At 37.9% G+C, this 16131-nt stretch overlaps 1 pseudogene; it reads right to left on the minus strand.

The window, feature by feature from the left end:
• Nucleotides 1–1387: 1387 nt before the first annotated feature.
• On the minus strand, nt 1388–8743 carry LOC127623646 (protein phosphatase 1 regulatory subunit 14B-like; annotated as a pseudogene).
• Nucleotides 8744–16131: the final 7388 nt, after the last annotated feature.

Raw genomic sequence — 16131 nt, forward strand, 5'->3', positions numbered from 1 at the left:
TCTGGCTGATGCAAACTTTCTAAATTCAAAGGAGGACAAATGGCTGAGAAACAGGTCAATCTAATAATATATAATATAAACTAAAAAGGATAATGATAAGTCAAGGGCTAGGAGCCGCATCAGTATCGGTGAGGATTTTCAGCAGAAAAGAGACCTCCGAGAGGTAAAAGGAAGGAATTTGCCTGCATGAATTTGGGGGGCGGAGCTTCCAAAGGAGCACTGAAGGGAGGGGTGTGTTTGTTTTGGCAGTTGAGTTCAAATGACAACAGTGTTTCTCAGGAATCGCTGATTGCACCTTTAACAAAAGCGCATTGGTGCATATTTAGTCATAATTCTGCAGCCACACCAAGTGATGACTGTTCTGCATACAGTGTTTTATGGCCCTTGTAGTACAGTTACATACCCTTTAGGCCAAGTGTGTGAACAATATTTTTGTAAGACTGTCGCCTTCAGAGAGTGCGGGTAAAAGAAAACGAATATCGAGCCTTTAACTAACTTTACCCGACTTCATATAGGCCTTTTTTAGCCCTTTACATCAACATAAAAAAGTCGTGGGAAATCTATTTTGTCTTGGGAATGATATCATTTTCTTGTGGCCACGAGATAACGACGTTGTTCCCTCAACATAATATCTAGTGGCCACAACATATTATTATCATGTTCCCATGAGTTATTATAATGTGGTAAGACAAAACAAAGTGAATCTAATCGGTCCCTCCCGGGCACCGTAGAATCCCGATACCTTGCCAGCCATTTTTCATGCCTTGCCATGTTGAGCAAGGCATTGTTAAAGGTGCACTTTCCTGGCATGATAAACTTAGCTGTAAAAGCTCATTTTACATACTTAAGTTGTATATATACATGAAAATTAGCAAAGAGTGACACACTTCACTGATATAAGTGGGTAAATGACAATTAGCCTAAAAAAGTGAATCCTAAAATGGGCGGGGATTAGCGGAACGTTGTTGTCTCCAATTGGTCAGGTATTCTAAATAACATTATATATTTTAAACTCTTCACCTTGTGTTCTTATTCCAGTGCAACGTAACACCCTGATGAAATATTTTAGGACAGAGCATAATAAATACAAATATATGAACTTAACTATAAAATGTATTTCATGATTTTTCCATGACTTTGAAGAGTTTATTAATTTCCATGACTTTTTCAGGTCTGGAAATCACCATTTTAAAATTTCCTGATATTTCCAGGTTTTCCATGACCTCGGGAACCCTGGCAAATGCAAGAGGGAAAAGTGTCCTCAGGTGTGCTGTTCCTCTTGAGTTCTCATTGAGAAGGTTGCTAAGGGGAAAACACAGCAACTGTATATGTGGGAAAGGGGCTATATAAAACCCTTTGTGATGGAACCGTCATTTTTAAGAGTGAACTATATTCTTCCATATTTGTCCATGAAAGCGTCTGTTTGTCCTTGAATTGATTTTCTTAAAGTGCCCGACATGTTGTGAAGTCCTTTTATATGATATAGGCATCAATATAGTCCTGTGAGGAAACAGAAAGATGTCATTAAGAATGGCCTTAAAAAATATACATTACTGTGCTTGGTGGTATTTGACTCGTTAGAGTTTATTTTGTCATTCATGCATCCTTTTTTACCTCTATAGGTTTGCCACAATCACAGAGAAGATCCTGTGAAAATAATACAAATTCTGCTGTTAAAAATTTTCACCATCAACAGTGGAGAATAGACAGAATAAACAGAAAAGTGATCACATGGGAAATCAGTGTGAGAGTTCCGAATGTTTTTCCACCTAAATATGAACGCAATGTGCAGAGTTCCAGACAAGCACTACCATGCACCGACTGGTCTAACCATCGCCTGCACTGTGCCTTTGATGTCACATCTATTTTGATTATGCATTTGCACAGAAGTATGTCAAAGAATGCTATTTTAGTCTACTGTTAGGGTTAGGTATAGGACTGCTGTTACTGTGAGTACATTAATGTAATTACTTCTGAAATGTTTCTGAAAATTAGATGTGCTGTGCCTTTCAAATCATATCCATTCAAAGAAATAAGTGAAAGAGTGCTGTTGTGTAAGTATCGAAGGTTAGCATATGCACAAATATAGTTCCATCTTCAACCACTAGGGGAGTTCATTCGGAAAGCTTCAAGTAGGCATTAGTGATGTCCAGTTTGTGAAATCGGACTGAATCGTTTGAAACATTTTGCATCTTGAGTTAACACTGATCCACAAGTTACTCTATCTTAACCTGTCTCTTGGATGTTTCTGACACTCTGACTCGAAATGAGCTGAGAACCAGGAGTAATATGATCCTAGAATTGGTGATATCTGCTTTTCCCATCTCTTCTTTGCAATGAACCGCTTCAAGTTATTTACAAATTGGACTGAACACTCAGGTCGCAACTGTTCTTGAGTCAACAGTACAATGAGTCGCTCGTAACTGTTCTTGAGTCAACAGTACAATGAGTCGCTCGTAACAGTTCTCGAGTCAACAGTACACTGAAATTTGTTCAGCATACTGAGAACCGATGAGCTGCTGACATTAAGCATGCGTGTGATTAAGGGGCGAAATGTATGTTTCAGGATTATTTTGCTGAACAGCAGAAAGTTTAACAAATAAATCTTACTGGAAATATGTTTATGACTTGACTGTATTACCATTTTATCAAATTATGAAGATGATCCAGTCAACAGTTCTTGAGTCAACAGTACACTGATCCGGGCACAGCAGCACTTGCGCCAACAGTACACTGAACTGAGAATCGCCTCTTTCGGACATAATACTCCATAAAACTGCTGATCAGTGAGTTGCTTATGAGCATGAGTGAACCAAAGACTTGAATGAGGGGGCGAAACTTTTCAATCAAGAGATGTAAATTAATTTTACTATTGAATATTGTGCATGCAGATTATATTTTATGATATAGCATATTTGTTTTGAGCTAGATCATAAAAAGAGTTGATTAAGAGTAGTTTAATCACTTTATATGCTTTAGAAACATAGAACATCCTTGTTTGTATATCAGTGTCAGTACTGGATGCTTTAGGTGCAAATCTTTCATGCAGGATTTGTTGAAAGATTACTGAATGAAACACTGATGACAGTAAACACTTATCATTATAACTTAATTAAATAAAATATAATAATCATGCACTTACATATGGCTTTATTGAATGTGTTTGAGCGTGTATTCTATGATGCCGCCGTATTAGCATTATGTGTAGTGATGTCATGACGCGATAATGTAAAAGAACTGGGGAATTGTTTTTTTTAACCGGTTCATTTAAACAAACTGTCCGAAAGAATCGGTTCACGGAAAAGAATTGGACTTCCCATCACTAGTAGGTATAGCTGTAGGCCGAAGATCTCCAAATGGGGGCATCCCTATATCTTTGCTGGAAATTGGGATGTCCCGCCAATGCCTGCAGCTATACACTCCTCACCGATTTTAGCAGACAAAATATTTGACCTCTGGTGGCCGATTAATGATAATGTGTAAACCTTTTAGGAATCTTTTTCTACAATGAGCTCCAAGATTTTAAGCGATGATATGTGCTTCTGTAGGATTTAATGTAGTGTAATGTAGTGATTCCTTAAGATCTGGTTGGTTTGATTCAATGCATAAAACTTTTTAATCAAGTTTTTTTTATCTCTATGTAGAAAAAGAAAGTGAAAAAAGGTTGCAGAAAAAATTTGATGGTCACTGTGGCACTCTATTAGTAAATCTGCAAAATTCATTAGTGAGGGCTACTTCTATGAAAATGTGTGAGCAGAATAATGTGTACCGAATATTTATTTTCATACCACCTGCAGTTTTAATCTCCGCTCACAGTCTGACAGTTCCAACAGTTTATCGATGTCAATCTCCAGCTGAGAAATTTCATCTTCCTGGGAAAGATTTTATCACATGCAACAAGATTTGGTATCACTGGGCTTGGGAATACTTTACAAATACTTTAAAGAGGCCCTATTATGCTTTTTGGGACTTTACCTTTCCTTTAGTGTGTAATATAGCTGTAAATGCATGTAAAAGTTCTGCAAATTTACAAAGCACAAAGTCCAGGCAAAAGGGATATATTCTTTCCCACAGACAATACTTCTCAAGAACTACAAGAAACAGCTGTTTGTAGTCCAGCCATTTCTTCCATTAAGTATCTACATTACTATGTAATACATTTACATAATGCCCGTCTAAGGGCTACTTTGGCCTGCCCTCAAACAAACTAAGTTATAGCAGAGGCCAGGATGACTTGGGTTAGTGTTGTCGCCATGTCGAAAAGACATTTTTTTCTTCACTACTAAAGCAAAACCTCTATGATAGGACCTCCAAAGGCAAATTAAAGAAGCAGTGGTTAAAATTTATTTTCATTATTTAACAATACAACCACAACCAATGCCAGATTTTCAAGTCAGTTACTTCTGAAAAATGGTGCAGTTCCCACTTTGTTGGGACAGTCTGTGCTTCAGGATCACAACCTGTAAGTATGCTTGATTATTTATGGATTTATCTGCTGCCGAGAGTTCAAATGCTGAGTTTTGTGTTTTAGCTATGGTGTACACCCAGTGCGCAGTTGTAGGCCTCTGCTAACCTGCTAGCTAATGTTATTGTGTTGAAATAGTTTTGTGGGCCCTCTTTCACCTACAATTGTGTCGAATTATATATATATATATATATATATATATATATATATATATATATATATATATATATATATATATATATATATATAATATATACTTTTTACTTATTGTATTGTATATTGTGTATTCTATATTGTGTGTATTGTTTACTGTACGTTGTATATAATTATTGTGTTGTGTAAGTATGTGTACATCTGATATGTAAATTGTGTTGTGTAAGTATGTTGTTTACTGTAATTGGTATATGTCTCGTCACTGTCATGACTGCTATGTTGCTCGGAACTGCACACAAGAATTTCACCTACTGTTGCACTTGTGTACATGGTAGTGTGACAATAAAGTGATTTGATTTGATTGACTGTTTGTCGTTCTTACTATCATGAATAGTGATCGAGTGTGGAGATGGATTTATTTTTACAAACGGTAATTTTACATCTGCAATCCACGGTAGTGCTCGGCCAACTTGCTAGGTAATGTTATTGTTTTGGTAAGGGTTTACTGTTCAGCTGTGGGCCGGCTTTTACCTAAAACTGTGTAACATAATGGTCGATTTCAAGAGTCTTACATAATTATATATTTACAAGATGTAATGTTACGGCCGCTATCCATGGTAGCCCACGGCTGATCTGTTTGTGTTGTTTTAGTACCCAAATCACACCAGTTTTGTGGAGATAGCTGACAAAAGCCTGAAATCATAGGCAAATCAGAGCTTGCGCCTGTGAGCGACGATCGCGATGTATGAACTATCAAAGACGTGATTTGAGAGAAGCGCTGACACGTCGCTGATGTCAGTGAGATATCTAGAATTTTAAATATCTGGACCTGTCTGCAATTGCAACAGAACATTAACTACATAAACTAGCATGGCTGCGATATCAAGAAAGTCTCACTGGACTGATGAAATGGATGAAGAATTAGTGGAACATTGGCAGGAGCACCAGTGCGTATTTGATGTTTCATCTGAACTTTAGCACAAGTCGAGAAAGAGAAGAGTTTGAGAGAAATTGCCAATTTTCTTGGACAGTCAGGAAAGCAAATAGGTAGATTTTTCAGTAGGAGGTACTTTTTCATATCGTAACCAATAAAATATATGATTAAAAACATCGACATCATATTCAGAAATGCATAACGTATGATCATACATTTGTTTTCGTATCTCATATCACTGCTCGCGTGTATTCTGTTGTGAAATGTAATTTGGCGTCCAGACAGAGTTATCGGGGATTCGTCAAAAGTGAAATGCTTTGTAATGTGTTCACCCCTGTCACAGATTCATTGTGTACATGACAAGACAGACATTAGTTGTGTAATATGAACGGTACCACAATCCGACGTCTTTGAAAGTCATGTAGTGTGTAGGAGGCATAAAGAGATCATGCAATTTGGGTAATCAGGCAAAGCATCTCTTTTTAATAAGACTCTGTTGACTGCTTGCTTTCCCTGGGTGGTAATAGCGCAACATTAAAGGAATAGTTCAACCAAAAATCATAATTCTCTCATTTAATCACCATTATGCTGTCTATGACCTCCTTTTTCTTAGGAACAGAAACAATTTGATTTGGTCTGTTTCTTACCAACACATGAGTCACGTGGATTACCATTATGCTGCAGCCTTTATGTCCTTTTTGGAGCTTGAAAGTTTTGGACCCCATTAACTTGCATTGGGTGGATTTAAGCACATCATATCTCTATGAAAAAATCACAACAAAGTCATACGAGTTTGAAACGGGATAAGGGTGAGTAAATGATGAGAGAATTTTCATTTTTGGGTATGCTCTTTTGGGTTAGTTCAGCCAGGAATATTTTCTCATCATTTACTCACTCCCATGATAACAGGAGTGTATGACTGACTTTCTTATACTGAACACATTTGAAGAGAAATAGAAAAATATTTTAGCTCAGTAGGTCCTTAAAATGCAAGTGAATGGTGATTCGACTTTTGAAGCTCTATAAATCACAGACAGTCAGAATTAACGTCATCCATACGACTCCAGCGGTTAAAGTAATGTATTATAAAGCAAAACGATTGCTCTTGGAGTGAAAAACATCAACATTTACATATTTATCTATAAAGCATTGCTTCCGTTTAGCAGCAGTGTGCTCGTGTGACGTAATCACGTTGGCATATTCACGCGAGAACTAACACATGTTAGCACACCAGAAAAAGCAGCGCTGTTTGCAACTGAGAAGGAGGAACACTGTACAACTTTGTTGGTTTTGGTTTGATCTGTATTTATCTGTTTCTTTACTCACAATGTTGCATTTGTTGCTTATCCTGGATGTCTCTACCAAGAGAATAACGTGAGTTTACGTAACATGCCAACACGAAATCGTCACACGAGAGACCACGTGATTATGTCGCACACGCATACTGCTGCTGACCGATTTATAATTAAAAAGTACTTAAATATTAATATTTTTTGCACCACATTCAATCCCATAATTTTATAAGACATTCATTAACCGCTGGAGTCGTATGGATGACGTTTATACTGACTGTCTGTGATTTTTGGAGCTACAAATGTCTGATCACCATTCACTTGCATTTTAAGGACCTAAAGAGTTAAGATATTCTTCTTCTTTTTCTTTAGATGTGTTCAGCAGAAGAAAGAAAGTCATGCACATCTGGGATATCATGAGTGTGAGTAAATGATGAGAGAATTTTCCTTTTTGGGTGAACTATTCCTTTAACGTCAGTGTCATGCTGTTCTAATCAAATTGTCACTATATCACATGCAAAGGGACAGATATCCAACCAGACAGGTCTCATTCTTTTTAGGTGTTTGCTAGAATAATTATAGAAGCTTATGTGAGTGTGCTCTATGGTGTGATGGTTGTTGAAAAGATCTTAGTAGATTTGCTATCATGAGAAATCCAGTATTCATGGCTCAGACCTGTAACCATAAGCTTCTTTGTAGTGAAATTGATGTGCTGGCACTTAGACAAGGTGGTGCATTGAACTGGCATTATTATGGAACAGTCAGTGCCAGCTTTAAGCCTGATAAATGCTCTAAAGTAGGTCATCCAATCATAAGAGCCTGGAACACTCATCAACCAAGCTTTTTGTCCCCTTTCATTTTAGAGGAGGAAATTAGGTAATTAATAGTTATCTATCTATCATGTATCAGTTGTCTCTCTCGAGCTCTCCTTACATCTATGGTAAAGGAAAAGGTCACCCAAAAAAAAAAAAAAAACTCAACCTCATGTCATTCCAAACTAACTTTCTTGCGACACCAAAGAAGAGGTTTAGCTTAATTACTGAGCTGTTACAATACAATGAAAGCGGATGGGGACCAGAGGCTGTCAAGCCACAAAAAGAACCATGAATATGGAAAAAGTGAATGGTGGCCAGAACTTTGACACTCCAACAAGCAAATAAAGCATCATAAAAGTAATCAGTTTGACTGCAGTGTTTTAATCCATATTTTCAAAAGTGATATTGTAGGTGTTTTTGAGAAAAAGATAAATATTTAAGTCGTTTTTTACTATAAATTCTCCTCCCTGCCCAGTAGGTGGTGATATGCACACTTTAGGAGGGGTGGTTAAACTGGTGAAAAATATAAAACAAAAGGGCTTAAATATTGATCTGTCTCTCACAATCACCTATCATATCACTTCTGAAACCACTGGAGTTGTATGGATTACTTTTATGCTGCCTTTATATGCTTTATGAGCTTCAAAGTTCTGGCCACAATTAATTTGCATTGAATGGACCAAGAGAGCAGAAATATGTTTCAAATTTTTTTTTCAGTTTAGCAGAATAAAGAAAGTGAACAAAGAAAACATGTGGCATGAAAGTGAGACAAATGATGAGAGAATTTACATTTCTAGGTGAACTATTCCTTTAAGGCAACACAGAACAGTTTACCTCTGCAATCTTACTCTCTGTGTTTAAAATCTGCATGTTGTGTAAAAGTCATAAAGTGACGTGCCTCACCTCGCAGTCAAACAGCAGATGCAACTGACTATCAATCCATTCCTCGATTCTCAATGTCCAGCCTCCGCTGCAGGTCCTTACAGTTGTATTTGACAGTCAGCTTCCCAAGCCTGCACTGAGGGGCTTTATTGTCCTCCTCCTCCCTTGTTGGAGTGTGGAACATCACTCTGGGCTGACTCATGGCTGTGAAACGTTCTCACTGCCTTGAAGAAAGACAGTATGGAGGAAACTTGATACAAAAAAGTCTCTCCTTCTCTTTCCCTCTATCTTCTCCTCAGCTTTTCATTGTCATTTCACTTACATTTACTTAGTTTTATCTACTTGCTCTAGATTGTTCCATAAGAAGGGAGAATAAATAATCAGGAAAGACATCAAGCAAACTAATCTGTCACTTCAACACAATTACACAGGAGACTGAGGCTGGTTGTCACATGATGACGGGTACACAAATGTGTTTTTTTTCTCTAGCAGAGGTTATGCCTGTTGTTTTCAAATAAAACCCTTATAAATTATAATCTTTTTGGAAACCTTATAGAATTTCTTTTTTTTTTTTGTGTGAATTCTATCCTTTTTTGTTATAGTTGTCAACACAATAAAACCTGCACATGTGCATTCCAAACCACCAAATAAAAACATAGTCAGTGGTTTGATATACTTGTGTTACCTTTTACATACTTTCTGTTTCAAGATTTATTTATTTTTATAAATACACTGGCAGTATATATACTTTCATATATAAAAGTTTGGAATAATGTACAGATTTGCTGTTTCGGAAGGAAACTGGTATTTAATCCATCAATTTTTTATTAAATGTAGACAGACCCCATTTCCAACAGCCGTCACTCTGAAAAACACTTTGTTTTTGAGTTGCCACAGTATGCAATAGACTGGCATGTCTTAAGGTCAATATTTGGTCAAAAATGGAAACAAAAGAAAATAAACTGTTTCTCTAGAAACGCATCAGTCAATCATTGTTTTGAGGAATGAAGGCTATAAAATACTGAAGATTTCATACAAAGGTGTACACTACAGTCTTCAAAGACAAACTGTCTCTAAGAAGGACAGAAAGAGATGTGGAAGACCAGATGTACAACTAAACAAGAGGATAAATACATCAGAGTCTCTAGTTTGAGAAATAGACACCTCACATGTCCTCAGCTGACAGCTTCATTGAACTCTACCCGCTCAACACCAGTTTAATGTACAAGACTAAAGAGAAGACTCAGGGTGCAGGCCTTATGGGAAGAATTGCAAAGAAAAAGCCACTTTTGTTACAGAAAAACAAAAAGTAAAGGTTAGAGTGGGCAAAGAAACACCGACATTGGAAAACAGATATTTGGAAAAGGGTGTTATGCATCTTAACCCCATTGAGCTTTTGTGGGATCAGCTAGACTGTAAGGTGCAAAATAAGTGCCCGACAAGACCGCCACATCTATGGTAAGTGCTACAGGAAGTGTGGGGGGAAATGTCACATGAGTATCAAAACAATCTGACAGCTAGAATGCCAAGGATCTGCAAAGCTGTCATTGCTGCACATGGAGCATTTTTTAAAGGGTAACTAAACACCTGCTCAGAGTCTGACTCCACCCACTAGAAATATTTGAAAATGCTGGAAAAGTGGGCAGACCCCGGCGGGGATAGAGGGAACGAACCGAGTGCGGGGCTGAGCGGGGGGGGTGCACCTGAGACTCGTAGTGACGGATTAATTCACAGCTGCTGTCAGACTCTATGTTATTATTATTCCTCACACGGTCGCAAGACGACATGTACATGAATCTGGCGTGGTGAGCTGGAACTTGCTGTATGGCTGTTTTTACACCATATATTGTAGAATTAAAACACTTTATACACAAATGTCAAAAAAATTACTTGAATCAATAACCAGTACTAATAAAGCCCCATGCTTACAGATCATTAACTAAAAAAAGTTGGTTTAGGGTTTAGTTACCCTTTAATGAGAACTCTTTGAAGTAGTTTAAGAAGTTCTGAAAATTATTTTCTAATTGTAATCGTAATTTTCACGTTATTAATGTCCTGACTATACATTGTGATCAGTTGTATGTCACTTTGGTGAATAAAAGTACCAATTACTTTCCATAAGAGAAAAATATGTACCTTATTCCAAACTTTTTGCTGGCAGTGTATATATAATTGTTTGACTGAAAAAAAAGGTTGTATTTATTTTTTTATTAACATTTTTATTTTTATTAAAACAGAAAAAAATAACATAAATACACAAAATCAACTTTTAACACCGACTACCAACCCTCCTCCTCCCCATCCCCAACCCAACAAACAACCCTGTGGTCTTACATGAAAACATATAAAGGAAAACAAAAACCAAACAACTAATAGAGGGAAAGAGAGAGAGAGAGAGAGAGAGAAAAATACACACACACACACACACATATATATATACCCATAGACCCATTATTACATTTCTGTTAGTCACATGTCTGTGAAACTTGTTCAGTTTATGTCTTCATTGTTGAATCTTTTTATGTTCATACAAATATTTACACATTTTAGGTTTGCTGAAAATAAAAGCAGTTGAAAAAAAGAAGACATTTCTTTTTGATAAATGTATATATATATATATATATATATATATATATATATATATATATATATATATATATATATATATATATATATATATATATATATATATATATATATATATATACACATCGATCATCCACAACATTAAAACCACCTGCCTAATATTGTTTAGGTCCCCCTCGTGCCGCCACATCAGTGCCAACCCATCTCAGAATAGCATTCTGAGATTATATTCTTCTCACCACAATTGTAAAGAGTGGTTATCTGAGTTACTGTAGACTTCGTCAGTTAGAATCAGTCTGAACATTCTCTATTGACCTCTCTCATCAACAAGGAATTCCTGTCCCGCTCACTGGATGTTTTTGGTACCATTCTGAGTAAATCCCAGGAGATCAGCAGTTCCAGAATACTCAAACCAGCCTGTCTGGCACCAACAATCATCCATGCGATTATCTGATCAGCCAATCATGTGGCAGCTGTGCAATGCATAAAATCATGCAGATACAGGTCAGGAGCTTTTTTTAATGTTCACATCAATCATCAGAATGTGGGAAAATTTTAATCACAGTGATTTTGATCGTGGCATGATTGTTGGTGCCAGATGGGCTGGTTTGAGTATTTCTGTAACTGTTGATCTCCTGGGATTTTCACACACAACAGTCTCTAAAATTTACTCAGAATGGTGCCAAAAACTAAATAACATCCAGTGAGTGGCAGTTCTGTGGATGGGAATGCCTTGTTGATGAGAGAGGTCAACAGAGAATGTTGACAAAGTCTATGTTAACTCAGATAACCACTCTGTACAACTGTGGTGAGAAGTATATAATCTCAGAATGCTATTCTGAGATGCAGGTTGGCGCTGTTTTGGTGGCACGAGGGAGACCTACACAATATTAGGCAGGTTTTAATGTTGTGGCTGATCGGTGTATATGTGTATGAGATCTCCATCAAAAAAGAGCACAAAGTTTTCAGAATTGTTCTGTCAGTGCATTTAATTTCATTAATTATGACAGTGGTGGCTCATACTACCACAAATTTTTGGTAGAAACAATAACTGAAGTGACCATGTCAAAGTCTTTCTAGCAAGTCTGTCCACTGTCGGCCATCTTTGGAATACTCTCAGGAGGCTATTTCCAGTCATGCCAGGGCAGCTCCTATCTACTTGAATGGAGAAATACCAAAATCTTAAGATTTACAATCAAATAACTTTTTTCAAATCAGCAATAAAATCTGACAATAATGGAATCATAAATTGTGATTCTTTACCTCATATTACGTTAAAAAATAAAATTTTCCCAACTTGTGTATCTAATGCGCATGCTTGTTCTAAAGTTGATTGACAGGTAATGTCTGTTTCTAAAAGGTGATTGGCTCTTTTAACCTTTAGGCGGGACTTCTTTTCTACATCCGTTGGGTGCTCAGAGCTCCTTGGTTGAGCGTTCCAAATTCTCCCATTCATTTTAATAGAAGTGGCCCATCTCTGCTAAATAATCTCTGCCATTGTGTTTAGGTAGAAACTATGGTTACCATGGTAAATATTTGCAAGGGTTAAGAGGCTGATTGTATCCTATAGTACAAGATTGAAATTCTCATGTCATCGCAATCAGAGTGATTTTGACTATACATGTGAATGCATGCTATCACTTAATAACAATATTCTCTTTCCAGTCTTTCCATTAGAATATTTTTCTTCAGATAAAAAAGGCAAACCTCAAATTGCTAATGCTGGGCAAAATGTGGTGGTCCAGCCCAACGAGGACGTCATGATGATAAGAAGATCGTAAGTTACCAAATGACCCTTGTCCGGGGAGATTAATCTGTTGTGATGGAGGTATGTAACCTGCTGCTGGGAAATTAAAGGGATAGTTCACCCCAAAATAAAAATTATGTTGTTTACTTACTCTTGTTGTTGCAAAACCATTCGACTTTATATCTTCTTTGGAACACAAAAGGCAAAGTTAGGGGGAATGATGGCTTCAGTCACGATTCACTTTCAATGCATTTATTTTTCTCTATACAATGAAAGTTAATGGTGACTGATTCTGCCTGCCTAAATGATGGACTAGCCTAAATTATGGCAATTTAATGAATTTAATGAAGATAAATTATCATTTTCAGCATTTTACCCAATTTGTATTGTATGGCAATGGTTCTCAACTGGTTTTGCTTCATGGCCCAGATTTTACTTCGGACATCGAGTGACAACCAAACACTGTACCAAAATTGTTTATCACACAAATTTAAACAAAAAAGTCCTTAAAATGAAATATTGAAAATTGTTAACATTGCCATGAACTGTATAGGCCCAACAATATGCTAAATTCTTAACATGAAATACTATAGGCTGAATAAGAAAATTGTCAATAAAGGTCTCTTGAATTTTTATGTTTTTTGTTCTTGGCAGCCAATAATTGGCTGACACTAATCACTTTTATCCTGGTTGTATGTGAAACTGTATTTAGTTGTATTTCTTTGGCATTGTTTTTCACCTAATTTGGATAGCTTCTACCAAGTTACTGATGAATTTGCTTCAGTGTAATAAAAAGACATTAAGTGTTCCATTTAGAATGAAACTACACTTTGAAAATTCATACACTACATGGCTGAGTGCATAGTATATATTGCAAGTGCATAGTGTATCGTTTGGGACAAAGCTATCCACAGTTTTCCTGACCAATCACTGGGCGCTGCCATGATGATGCCTATTTTGTATTTCTGGTTTTGATAAGCCAAGTAAAAACTGCCAAAATGAGTGATCCAGAGGAGAAATGTCATGCTTATTCTGTTGGTTCATTTTTTTCATGTCTTTTATTTTGAAAAATGTAGTTCTTGTTTCATGTCATATGATTCCTGTTTCCCTCCATGTTCTTGTGTATTGTTTTCATTGGTTCATTGTTTGATTATCTTGTTATAAGTTCTGTCTGTTCATTGGTTCCCTTGTCATTGTTTTACCCCTTGTCCATGTATTTAAGCCCTCATGTTTACCATAGTCCTTTGTCAGTTATTCTGTTTGGTAACGTTGTCAAGTCAAGTCAAGTCAAGTCAAGTCAAGTCAAGTCAAGTCAAGTCAATGTTTCACGTTTATAGTTAGGGTTTTTTGGATCTCACTTTTGTTAAATCAATTGTACTTGGGTTCATCACTCCATCGTCATCGTCTTTGTCAGACGTTACAGAATACCTGAGCTACAATATGAACCCAGCATTCCAGCTTCTTTGACTTGTGGTGGAGCTGGGAAACATAAACAAACACGCCTTTGTTGTTGCCACCCCTCGGATAAAATGGGAGCGTGAGGTAATGGTGTGTGTATATATAAGGTGGAGTCATCAAAGGAAAGTGGTGGGAAGTAAGAAGGAGAAAGAGTGCAAAGCGAGTACCTGAGTGAAGAAAGACGCAGTCTCATCAGCTGGGCACACGCTGTGTTTAGGGCTGGAGCGATTTAGGGAGTATTCCGAGGAATTGTGCTCAAGAGCTTTGAATTCCAGCGCAGAGCATATGTGAACTCAAGAGCTGAAGTGTGTTTCAGTCCGGATATCTTCATTTATCCTGGAAACCAAGAATAGCGGTTCGGCTGTACGGCTTGCTTCACATCCACACTTATCCAATCACTGACGCCACTTTTGCCAACGCATTCATTCAAACAACTCTTCAATAGTTGTGTAAGTATATGAATTTGAGTATATGAGTTTGAGTATTTTTTATTTCTATTAGAGGGAACAATATTTGACTTTAATATTGTTTGTATTTTCCCTTTTATTGATTTTATTTTATATGGTTATTTGATGAGAACTGGACTCTTGAATCTGCCGATTTAAATGCGGGATTAGAGCGGCTCGGCCATATCACTATTTATTTATTGACTTTTTGGTTTGTATTTGGAATTGTCCCCAGGAGGATTATATGGAGGTCTTTTGTGCTCTGGCATACCAGGTTGACTTTAATGAGGTTGCCCTCTAAGACATTTTTCATTTAGCAGATTTTGGTTCCACATTTCCTGTGGGGGAGGTGGATGCCGCGCCGGAGTCCCACGACATGGCCGATCGAGCCCGAGTCCCATGACATCCCACGAACACTCTTCTCCATGCCATGTCACAGCAACGCCTCAGCCTGCTCCAAGCCTGACCCTCCGAGCCCTGGTCTCCGCCTTGGCCTGTTGATCCCTTCACATCATCTCGGCTCCACTGCGGTCCTTCAGCCTGTTGGCTTTACCAGGGTCCCTCCAACTCCTCCTTGATCTGTCTATCACCTGGCTCCGGCTTGGCTCTCTGATCCTCTGGCTGTGCCTCATCCCTCCGATCCATCTGCTCCACCGGGAACCTCCATCCCAACGGCTCCACCTTGGTCTTCATCCTCACCGGCGCTGCCTCAGTCTTCCAATCTCTCAGCTCCACCTTGCTCTTACAAGCCCCTAGCACCACCTTGGTCTTCCCTGCCTCCATCTCCACCCTGGTCCTTCAAGTCTTTGGCTACTCTCTGGGTACCAAGTTCCCTGGAGTCGCCCTTCAAGTCTCTCACAGCTCCACCTTCCATGGTTCCACCCATCAAGTCTCTCACAGTCCCACCTTCCATGGCTCGCCCCTCGAGCCTCTCAGGGACCCTTCTTCTATTGACTCTGCCCTGGTCCATGCCCTATCCCATCAGGCTGCACCTCACACCATGCCAATCCAAGCCACACCTCAAGACCCCCCCCCCCCCTCCCAAGCTCCCTACAGAACTTTGAAAATGATGTCATGTTTTATGTGTTTTGTTCATGTTTTGGGGCGTCGGGACCGACCCTTTATGGGGGGTATGTCAGGTTTATTCTGTTGGTTCATGTTTTTCATGTCTTTTATTTTGAAAAGTTTAGTTCCTGTTTCATGTCATGTCATTCCTGTTTCCCTCATGTTCTTGTGTCTTGTTTTCATTGGTTTATTGTTTGATTATCTTGTTATCAGTTCTGTCTGTTCATTGGTTCCTCGTCATTGTTTTACCCCTTGTCCATGTATTTAAGCGATCATGTTTACCATTGT

Source organism: Xyrauchen texanus, chromosome 30, assembly GCF_025860055.1.
Source record: "Xyrauchen texanus isolate HMW12.3.18 chromosome 30, RBS_HiC_50CHRs, whole genome shotgun sequence".
NCBI classification, from domain to species: domain Eukaryota; kingdom Metazoa; phylum Chordata; class Actinopteri; order Cypriniformes; family Catostomidae; genus Xyrauchen; species Xyrauchen texanus.